Source organism: Bacillus rossius, chromosome 11 (genome assembly GCF_032445375.1).
Source record: "Bacillus rossius redtenbacheri isolate Brsri chromosome 11, Brsri_v3, whole genome shotgun sequence".
NCBI classification, from domain to species: Eukaryota; Metazoa; Arthropoda; class Insecta; order Phasmatodea; family Bacillidae; genus Bacillus; species Bacillus rossius.
Window position 1 is genome coordinate 3375877 of NC_086338.1, and position 12447 is coordinate 3388323.

Here is a 12447-nt window from a genome sequence, read left to right on the forward strand (position 1 = left end):
GATTCAATTATATTTCCTCAGAGTGCTCTACATTTGCCATCTCGTACAACCCACAACCCAGGCAGCTGGAGACGCCCTCTCCCACCTTCTGAATAAGTGGTCTTCAACTCACGGCTACCAACTGATTTTCTGTGGCCCGCAAACAATCAACAAGCATTACTTTTGCCTAGGTGCACAAGGTGACGGCACTTTTATAATTAATAGGCATATATGTTTTCTTGTATCATATTGTCTGAACAAGGCAAGCTTAAAAAGTAAAAAAAAAAAAAGTCCATTAAAAACAAACAGTGTGTGGCCCCCAGGCCACATTTATGTTATTTATTTTAGTTGTTATTGATTTTACGAGTTATTTCCATTTTAAATTTCTTTTTTTTGTAAAATCTTATTTAATGTTATTTTGGTTAATTATTTAATTATTGTGATTATTTCCTTTTATAGTTTTATTCTGGTTTGGTTTCGTTCTAGTTTATTGTTTTGCAATATATATATATATTGTGTTTTCATGGCCGGCTACTGGGAGCGCGGGTTCGATTTACCGATGACGTCATGAGCGCCCGAGTGCCGGCGGGCCCGGACTGAACTGTGGGCCGCGGTCTGTTGGTTTTTGGAGTCGCCGCGACCGGACGTGTGTCGCGAGGCAAGCTGAACGGCTTTTCGACTCTGCACCGGCCAGTCCTCGCCGGGGCCTGCTGAGATGGGGCCTTGCCTTACCCGGAGGCGTCTTCAGCGGCGAGATATTCGAAATTTACGCTAAGGTAAAGAGGCGACACATAGTTTTGGCAGTAGCGGGTTGTGGATGAAGATATATTATTAAAAAGAAGCATAGCTTTGCAAGGCGAACTTACATATGAACTGCGTATAACTGTGCAAGCTTATTGATTAGACCCTCCCGTTTGTTATAATGGGTGAATGCTACTTTGCTTGACTTTGATAAATGTGGAGTGTAGAAATTCCCGTTATGCCCTGAAGAGATTTATAATTTAAATTATGTTTACCTGCGAGATTTGCCCTCGGAACTAAAACATTTTTTAGTGCAGCCGCCTCGTTCTGACTGAGTGATATTTTCCATGGCACATTTGACTGAACTATATCAACGCATTTTCTGAAGGTCACGGTTATCAGCTGTTTGATTCTTGGAAGCAAGACGTGCAAATATTGATGGTCGTGCTCGTGTATAAATCCGGCTCCCAGTAGGACTCTTTTTGGAACTTTCATAATGAATTGTTTTTTATTATATAGTATTTTTATAGTATTTGTATTTTCTGATTTTATAGGTTATTTGGTTCAGGTAATTGCTATGCATAAAGGTTTAATTTTTTTGTTTATGAATCTTACGAAAGATGTTATTAATAATAAAATTTTGAGTAGCCTTAATCTGTTTGATTTTTGAAATGAGCCAAAGTCTTGCTGTATACGTTCGTAATTATTCTCCCTTTCATAGCTCGACCGCCCGGGTGCAACTTTTGGAGCGAATTACCTATTTTTGGTTTTCCCTGTTTTTTGTATTGATTGTTACCCAGGGTGAGTCGGGGACGGGACCCCCCCTTCCAATTTGACCGGAAGGCGGGTTTCAAGTGAAACATACTCCATGAAGTTCACAACAAAGTGGCCGCGCTATAACTCTCTGAAATTAGAAACGCTGAATACATTAAACATCAGCCGAGCTGTAATTGATCCAAGTGTGAATTATTAATTCTTATGCAAAATAAATAAAATACTATCGCAAGTCTCTCGTCCCCCAGTACAAGTTGTGTTGTTTGTGGTTTGCAGAGCTGTTTATAATTTTTGTTCAGTTTAACAATGGTTGCAAGTAAAGAGAGGAAATTTGCTGACCACTGTGAAAAGTTTAAACAAAAATGTCAAGACTTATTATACCTTTTAGTCAATATTACAGAGAAACTAGTTTACTTTGTCAAAACATGGTTTCTCTATCAAAAGAATACAATTTAAAGAGCACAACGACACGAAGCATGCATTGAAACCTGCAATCACATTAAGCAGATGATTTGAAAAGAAAACTGCAATGTCAACAGACATAATTTACAAAACAAAATGCTGTCAGTGAAAAATTGTGGCGGCAAAAATATCTATAAAAAAAAATAGCTGTTAGACTGAAGCCTTCCACTGATAGTGATGGAGAATTAGTATGGAGCCTGCCGCTGAATCTCTGTCCATCAAAAAAAATATATATATTATCAAAAGTAAGTTTGGCCAGCATTATTGTTGTCCGAAAAATAAAGAACCAGCAGAGAGCATTGAAAATAATCTTTACAAAAATGTACTTCTCAGTTTAAGTTTTATACATTGGCATTAAATGAGAGCATAAATGTAACAGACAGCCTGGTTAACTATTTTTATCAGCGGCATTTACAATACTTTTTCCACTACAAAAGAAATAGCAGCTCTACTTCCTCTGGGGAACACAACGAAAGGTAGTGGAATTTTGACATGAATATTAATGTATTTAATCTCGGGTTGGGTGTCACTTTGACTGAGGATTTGACACTGCTTAAAACTCTTAAACTATGTTGTCATCCTGTATGTCAAAGACGGTTTGATACTAACTGTGCATATAGCTGACTGCATTACACCATGTCTGTAGACATGAGGTTGGTCCAAATAGACAGGGTCATAAACAGGGTTGGCTGATTTAAACCACAATGGTTTAAACAAAGTAGTTTTTATATTTTAAAAAAAGATACTTTAAATATAATATCTTAATAAATTTTAATGAAAAGTATAATTCCACTTTAAAACAATAGTATGCTCATACATTTTGCTTGTGATTTACAGAAACATAAATATTATATACTCATCAAGACCATAGGATTTAAATAATCTGAACAAGTTGTAAATTGTACCCGCCAAATACTCATCTCAAATTAAATAAATTAGTGAATTGTAGTCAAAGTGTAAAAAAAAAAAGGAACTAAAATTTTATTATTTAAAAACAATTCCTATTCCGTGGGAAATCCCAGACTATACTGAAAATTCCCATCCTGTGGGAAAAACCCATTTTATAGAGAATCCTCCACTTGTGGGGAAATACTCTTTTGGTGGTTAAGTCCCTATCAGATGTGCATATTTGCTGGACTGTTATAACTTTTCTGGTTCAACATGAGTGGCAAAAAGCGGGATGTTATATGGCTTTCATCTGAACATGCTGAGAACAAAAATAACTAATGTAATAAAAAAGCTGGTTAAAACAAAAAAAAAGAATTGGTTTAAAAAAAAATTCTAAAATTGGTCATAAAGGCAAAGGTATAATATATTGTATAGATGTAAAGAATATATGAGCTAAATGGTTATTTATCAACACCGGTTATAGCCATTACGTTCAAATTGAATAACTAGTAATTTAAATAATTATTATTAACAGTTATTGGCTAAAAATAACTTAAGGTAATCAATATTATGTAGAACCACTATACTGACATTGAGATTTTCCTTTTTCCTTCAAATGAAAAGTATATTTTGTCCCAGTTTTAGAGATCATTTTATATTATAAATTGCTATTGAATGAATGACAAAAAAGCTTCTATAAGTAATCATAGACGAAACAACCATAACTATAAAAACAATTAGAAAATAGTTAATAAAGCCCACTTCCTAACAGTTATTAAATAACTGAGAGCTGTTTAAATTTGATCACAAGCTGAACAACTTTTATGATTAGCGTTACTTTAACAACAAACAATTGTTGTGTAACTGAAATCAAGGCAATCAAAACGGTGAAACCGACCATAAAAAAAGTGTGTTGTTCTCGTTTATCACGAGTGCTCAGATCATTACTTACAACGTACATATCAGGTGCACTTCTATAATATCAGGCAAAATACAGTAAGCAGACTCCCAATTATCCAGGTAATGACAGGCAAGGGATCCACGGATAACCAAAAAACACGGTTAAAGCAATGTCAAAAAAAAAAAATAATTTAAAAATTTTTTATCCAGACTATCTAGACAAACACTGTATAAAGTTGTTCATAATTTATAAATGTACACTTACCCGAGTACATCCCAGCAAAGTTTTCTGGCTTGATTCACAACAAAAATTATTAAAACACCCCTATTCATATGCACAGTACACAATACATACTAAGTGTTAAGAGGTAATTTTCAGAAAATGTTTCAGTACATCACTAAAACAAAGCCATATTTTACATCACTGTCACATTTACACAGCAGTCAAAAATCCTTCAGTAATGTCAGCTTCTTGGATTCATTTTCCTTCTTACGAAATTGTAAGAATTCTCAAAAAAAAAAAAAAAAAAAAAACCTTTATCCATACGATACGCAAGCCATCTTCCTCCATATCCAGGTAGTCAAGAAGACCTTTGATGTAACAGTGGCGAGAGTATGCAACACTTTTACTGGCTCTTCTCTTTCACTCACTTTCAGTTTCTCTCTCATTCTCTTCCACTTTTATTTTGAATATCAGTTAATAAAACAAAACCATTCCACATGTCTTGCTCACGTACTCACTCGCTGCCTGATTCGTATCATTAGCAATTTGCGCTAAATGTGCAGCAGGTATTACCATTTCATCATTAGCAAAATCATCTTTATTATCTAGGATAATTTCTCTCCAAGATTTTACTAGAGTTGATGGCTTTACTCAATCTCATGCTGCAGAAATTTCATAAATAGCATCCAGAACACTTAACTGTTTTCCAAAAAGATTTTGAATAATTTCCTTCGTCAGTGCATTTCTGCAGCAAACTTGAACGACAGATTCATTTCAAGGCATAAATCACACCTTGATACATGGGCTGGATTAGTGTAGTGACATTTAATGGCAAATATTCAACGAATATTCCACCATTATCGGATTTCAGTGCGGCTGCATTGAGGTGAGAGGGGGCATTATCTATAACAAGCACCGCTCTTTCCGGCACCCCTTTGCTTCTCAGAAATTCACTGGCTTCTAGTACAAAAGTTTTATAGAACCACTCCTTAAATATGACTATCCATTCATACTCCCTTCTGGGTGAAATACTTTACTGGAAAGTTCAAGACAGTTCTTGGACGGATACAAGATCGTGGCTTTTTTTGCTGTTCCTATGACAGCTAATTTATAGCTTTTGTCCCCGAAGCATTTCAGCAACACAAAACTGTCAATCTTTCTTTATTAGTTTTTAGGCCAGGCACACTCTGTTCGCTCTTGGATGCTAGGGTTCACGTAGGTAGACATTTTCAGCACAGCCCAGTTTCATCAGGATTACAAATTTGATGTAGGATTAAATATTCTCTTTCAATGAGTTCCTGAAACATACTGCGAAATGCATCTGCAACTGTTTGATCCCCACTTAACCTTTCACCTTGGATATTAATTTTGCGAATTCCACGATGATTTTTTTAATCTTGTTATCCATCCCAGAGATGCATCAAAATTCCCGTCCAGACCCAGAATTTCAAATAAAGACCTTTGCTTCTGTGCTGCAAATTATACCAGACACAGAGACCCCTCGAACCCATTGTTGTTTAAAGCATCCTACCATGGCCTTCTCTAGATACTGATACATGGATTGCTTCGTGGTTTTGCATTTCTGCAAACCACTTGTAGTCGGACACGGATCCAAAATTTAACAGCTCATCCTTTTTCTTTTGTAAATCACTCACAGTTTGTTCCACCCTGCCATATTCTTCGGAAAGCTTTTTTATATTTCTTTTCTTGCATAATTCCCCCCCCCCCCCCCCCCTTTTTAAATTGTTTATAATAATTAAAATGCTACATGGCCAGTACATGCATAAAAGAAAAAAATTCAATCATTCAAAAACTACAAAAAAACCTAAATGTTTTTAATGTATTAAGTGTAAGCTAAGGTGATATTGGAAAAAGCCGTTTCAATGGTGTGATATTTCTAAGTTATGAGAATACTATATTTCGAAAGAAAAAAATTGTATTTCATGTTATTATTTTTACAGTTAATAGCATTGTATGGTCTGTTAAATATAAAAAAGAGCATAAAATTAGCTTTCATTAGACACCAAACTCAGGTTCATTTTTCAAAAATTTAGGTTAGTTGCAGCGCTTTCAGCTAACTAATTTACATCAGTGAGCTCAATTTATTCCAAAATTGAGAGATCAAAAAAAAATTTCCTTCACTTATTTCAACTCAAGAGTTCAAAAAAATTTATTTTTGTTATTTTATAGTTAAGAAAAAAATTTTTTTTTGCGAAATCTGTTAACTGAAGCATATGGCCCCTGGTGACTAAATAATACAATGGGTTTAACTGAAATGTTGTACTATATTCTTTTTTCTTTTTTTTTTTTTACATGTAAAATTGACACACTAATTTATAATTTTTAATTTTAAGGTTTGGTAACCAAATTTACTATCTTAGAACATTGCCGAGTGTATAACGTGGTATGAATTTCCGGTTATGAATTCCATTAGTTGTTCAGTTTATACTGTTACCGACCTTGCATGTGGAGTAGACGTGGTAATTAAGTTTGTCATGGTGGAAAAAGTAACAATGCATGTTATATCATTTAATCAAATTACTTACCATGTGGAATCATGTGTTAGTGCACTGTCATTCTAGTATTTCAACGCATAAATTGTGCATCTGATTTTTTTTTTCTATCAACATTTATGTGTTAACAAGTAATTCTAACCATTTACAATGACTACAAAAAATTTGAGTTTTAATATGTTGATGGAAAATTATTAAACTCAAATTCATGCAGCATTTAGAAAGTATTTGCAGGTATATTTGATAGTTTTTTTCTTCTTTGAACTTAAATTATATTTTCTAGTGTCTTTGATCATTCATTATATTTTCTGGTTTGTAATTAATTTACTCCACAATTTCTTTGAACATCAATTATTACAATATTTGAGTTCCTTAGAAACCAGTAGGAATTGAAAAAAAAAAAAAAAAACTTCATTAAGAGATAATAAAGCAACATCAGTAGTCTACTCAATAATATCATTTTCCCAAATTTATGTCAATTTTTAGGAATAGATGAACACAATACGTATTTATTAGGTTTATTTTTTTTAGAACCCTGTCTTTCAACAATGCATTGAACCTTTAGACAATTTAAAATTTTTTTAAAAATTTTGAACCTCATGTGTGTTGCTAACATAAATAGTGATGTTGGTTGTTTGTATAATAACAGACCCATAATTAAATAGGCCACTGGAAATGGTGGGACAGCTGGCTGAACTACACAAGAATGACAGGACAATGTTTGATAGGTAAGTGTCCAGTCTTTCTTAGACTGGATCTCAGCCTTATGAAATTAATATTTCAATCATATCAAGATAATTCTGCAGTGTTACAGCTTTTCCTTTGAAAAAATAAAAAAATACCATTTATTTTAATCATTCCTTATTTAACAACAAACACATTTTGATATAACATAATTTGTATTGCCTAAAAACACACGCCCAACATTTGTGATGATTTTTGATTTGCACCTATGTTGTGGACTGAGAGTGATGCTAAATTATTAGCATAGTTTTCTCGAGTGTTGGGATTGTAAGTTCGTACTGTTTGTTTTTGGTATGGCGTCTGTCCAGCAGTACATCGTGTGGTCTTTGAAAATTATGTGGAGGATGTTCTCTGGACATCCACGATTTTGTAAGGTTGAACAATAACTGGCCTTTCTTGTTTGAATTTTTACTATCTCACTGGATTTTCTCATGTGAAGTAGCATGCAATCAAAGTGAGGTGGTAATTGAGCTAGCACTTGTTCACAGATGGCAGTAAAATGAGTTTGTAAGAGAATGAGAGAGTGAAACAGATGTAACTTCAAGAAATCTTCTAGACATGGTTCATGGTTTTTTTTTTAAAAGTAATTTGTTAATTCAAACTATCATGGTCATTACATAATGGTTTATACCACAACCACGATCTGAGTACATTGAATTAATTAATGTCACTAGCGCTACCATGATGGATTGATCTTTGTGGTGTTGGGAGGTTACAAATAAACGGAGTTTGAAGGAGATCGTGGAGACGTTCAGAGAGAATAGTGAGGTCGAGATTTACGAAGCAGAAGAAGAGAGAGAATAATGAAGGCATTATGAAGGGCAATGGGTTTTCAGGGAAAAAGTAAGTTTGTACTAACGGAACTCTTCAAATAATCAAAAATTACATTCTGCTTAGAGCGACAATAATGAGAGACTACTTCCACACCACAATTTTGAGCACATGTGTGTCCATATGTCAATACAGTGTGAACTATGCTGATCCTGAAAAAGGCACAAATAATAGAGGAAATTCGGCAGGACGTCATAGAAAATATATCTGGTTAAAGATGAACAAAACCATATTTCACACGTTACCCGGTTTAATTCATATTTCATCGAAGGTATGTTGGTGAGAGAAATCATCATTTCAAGACAAAACACTGTACCCACCTACTAAATAGGTCTTCAAATGAATTTCATGCATTTAAATATAGGTAGGTATAATAGTTATGTGCATTTGTTTGTACATAGTAAGGTTCATTTGTTTGGGAAATTATTCTTTACATGAAAGGTTAGCTATGTCCAGTCAGCAACAATTAAAATAGTTTGAAATATTGATTATGTATTCTCGCATAAAGGCATTTTTTATTCTCATTGTATTCTAGAAATTTGGTAGTCTTAAACAGCATTTAAGTCAGGGAGTTTAGTGAGGATTCAGTGACAAAAAAGAATTTAGACAGGAAATTATTGAAATTGTTGTAATTTACTAAAGAAATTTCTAAAGTTTTGATTTTAAACTTATTCAAGTTTTTATTGTTTCTAAATGCACAAATTCCATGGACTTCATTGCAGGCCTTTATTACTGACTGCTTTCAGAATCCAACTAAACGTTTAAAAAAAAAAAAAAAATTTCAAAGGATGAATAAGCAACAATTAGGTAAATATGTAGTTTAGCGGTATTTGCGAAAAAAAAATGTTAAAAATCCGAAAATACTTTTATTATATGCTCTTTCACTTCCTCTTTTCATTAAACCTGGCGTAGATAAGAAATTCCAAATACTTTAGGAGATATAAAAATTTTTAATTTTCATAGTTGGGCGATTTGTTAAAAAAAATTTTAAAATTCCGAAAATACTTTTATTCTATCCTCTTTAACTTTCTCTTTTCATTAAACTCGGCGGAGATAAGAAATTCCAAATACTTTAGGAGATATCAAATTTTTAAATTTTCATCAGAATACCTGTGCATTCATGCGGCATTTAAAATTTTTCTTGTTTACGAGTATGAATTTTTTTTTTCGTGAAGTAGATAAACGACTACATAATTTTCTACTAATAGCAGAGGAATTGTACCCGCCTCTAACTTAGGTGAGTTTTAAACATTTCAAATTTTAATGTTTTATTTGTTATTTGGATATTGTTGCGCAAGTAATAAGTAAAAAAAAAAATACGTGAGTTACTACTGTTCATCCTTTGTCCCGGTTTGTTAGGTCAGGTCAGTTACATTATAAATACTTTAAAACTAAACAACCATTAAAATTAATTCATATTATTTTTAATGTCCGCTTAATTTATAATGTAACTGACCTGACCTAATTGACCATTTTAATTAGGCATTCACGAACACACTGCAAAATAAAAAAATTGCGGCGGTCGAATGATTGCACAGGTCTTGTATTGCAAAATAAGAACGGCGATATCTCCTAAAGTATTTGGAATTTCTTATCTCCGCCAGGTTTAATGAAAAGAGGAAGTGAAAGAGCATATAATTAAAGTATTTTTGGATTTTTAACATTTTTTTCTGAAAATACCGCTAAACTACATATTTACCAACAATTAAATTGCTCAAAAGCAGTATAGCAGAACTACCTTAAATTTTAATAAAAAACAATTCTTCATTACCTATCAAAAGATACTTATAACTATGGTTAGATTATTATAACTTAAGGCCCTGCTATACAATAGGACTGTCCTTGGACATGAAACTACATGCTGCTCCCAATTTTGGAAGCTGATTGGACGTGACGTCACGCCGACTTGGGTTAACACTATGTGCTGTGCCAACTTTCATGGGGCCATCAGCAGTCGGGCACGCATGATTGGCTGTTGTTCTGCGGCATCACAAATGACATACCTACGCCAAATGAAATGTCTACCCGCAAGAAACACAATTGGCACAAAGAAAAATATTATATGAAATAACATATAAATAAACCAATTTCTTGTACTGTTAAAACAAGCTCACTTACAAACTTTTGTTGGCTCAAAATATGCTTGTGAACAGAATAAAAGCAGTACTGTCACTTCATGTTCACTATGCTATTTGTTATTTCTCTACATTATATTTAATATAGAGTTAATTAATTTATATAAAAGTGTATTGAATAAATTTTATTACAGTATAAGTATGTGTAGCAAAGAATAAATGGAAGCTCGATGCTAAGAAAGCTTCTACCTATTCACAAATAAAATAATATGTAAGTATTTGAAATGTGTGCGAAAAATGACACAAATAATGTTTACTTTAGTTACAGATTTGTGATATATCACACCAGGACATGGAACTAGGCTCCACATTCAAGCACCAATTTTTTTTTTACACTTGTGATTGGGCTTCTCATCCATTGGCAAGGAGTCTGCCCCCTACTCGCCCAATTTCTGAAGCCTCTTCCTCAAGTCCTTTCCTCTTCTCACATCCAGTATCTTTCCCTCAATCCTCTTCCACTCCCTCCCCGTCCTCACCAGTAATACTTGCCTTCCCTTTCATTCTTCTCCACTCTGAATCTTCTACCCATGATCCCTCCTCCCTTTATTCAACCTGTTTCCCAGCATCTCCCAGCCCTCCTCACCTCTTTTCACACTAAGACTTCACCATTTTCTCTAGTATCCTCATTCTGTGTAGTGTGTCCCACCCCAGCTTCTTCATCTCACCAATGGCCTGTGTGTGTCTCCCTTCCCCCCTCCTCCACATACCTATAACCCATCTAGCCACTATTCTAGCACCTATTTTAGCAAGGCCTTAAGGCTACAGTTACAATATAACAGCACCCATCACCCTTCTAATCACACATGCATAAGCCACTACATCATGTCAAGAAAACCACACAAAAAAAAGTTGCTTCTATTCACAAACTAAATTACTTCCTTTTAAAATTAAAGAATTTAAAACCAAACTCAACTATCAATTTACAGTTTGTACCGAACACATTGTGCCACACAAAAAAAAGGTTAACAATAACATTTGTACCCATATTTAAATATTTAAATTGGCATACAAAGTGGTTAAACAACCTTCGCTTTGGAAGCTCTTTCACATTTAACTCATTTCATAACTATAAACGAAATCAAGCATGACACAACAAACAATTTCGCACCTTGTCGTCGTTACATATCGTCCCAAGGATATAAAATCATTTTACGTAACACATTCCTTACTTCCTCATGAATGACACCTATTTCATTCAACTTCATTATAGACACAACACTCGATTCACATGAACACAAATACAGCAACTTTTCAACTATTTGAAAATTACCGCACACATTACGGCAGCAAATGTCAACTACAATTCGTAAAAATTACAAACTTCCAAAATGGCTGTTAGTTGACAAGTTCGTTAATTTAACACCTGCGTATGGTAAATACAGACAACTTATATTTACCTCACTTCAATCATTCCACTATTTACATGTTTCTCAACGACCTACACCAACGCTTTGTCCATGATTTACCAAACGTGTACGAAATTTTATCAGAAAAACAGCCCTGGCATTTAGCCACTTCATCACCGACATTGCTGCTCACAGACGCGATTTACAAAGTAAAAAACGACTTTATTGGTTTTTAATTACACTTATTTACAAGCAATTAGATCGTATTGACATTTAAAAATGTCCTATAACTATTCTTGACAACTCGCAGATACATAACTCTAAACTTCCAACATTTTTCTCTTTTAATTAACATTCCTTTCCTCACTTCCCTATTTCTATATTCAACTACTTAATGAAGGTGCTTTTTTTCTCGCACTGGCCATCAAAACACTAATCGATTACATTGGTTTGACCCTCCCGTGGCCGCACCATAAAAAAGTACAAAAAGTCCAGTGTGTTTAAACACACTAATTTCAATCATAATTATAGCCGTTATTAGTTTGATAGCTATGGCATTCTAAAATTAACTTTATTGAACAAAAAAAGAACGTAAAAGTTTCTAAATCTTAAAGGCAAAACTTTCTGAAATACAGTTTTTATCAATACTTCTGGAAAAACTTTCTCTTATCATTTTGAAATGCTTTTAAATGTTACTTCAAAGATACCGTGCGAATCAAAACAAGTGCCATATGAATGAACAAACTTTAATTCATATTGGTACAAAACAATATTTTGCTGATTTTTCCCGTACTCTCATAGAACAAAAACAAGCAGAGAACCTGATTTTTAAACAGTAGTACAGAGAGAATTTATTTTGTGTATTTTCAAATATTGGGAGAGAAGTTAATCACAATTTATTAGTATATTAA

At 33.7% G+C, this 12447-nt stretch overlaps 1 protein-coding gene across 2 annotated transcripts in view; it reads right to left on the reverse strand.

The window, feature by feature from the left end:
* LOC134536572 (zinc finger protein 674-like) overlaps positions 1-12229 on the reverse strand; it is a 53938-nt gene extending 41709 nt beyond the window's left edge. The window contains exon 1 of one of the 2 annotated variants that reach the window (XM_063376327.1): positions 11588-12229. The gene's annotated coding sequence lies outside the window, so the exon portion shown is untranslated. Of the gene's footprint in view, positions 1-11298 lie in introns of both variants that reach the window. The other variant, XM_063376328.1, reaches the window with a different exon arrangement.
* Between the last annotated feature and the right edge of the window lie 218 nt (positions 12230-12447).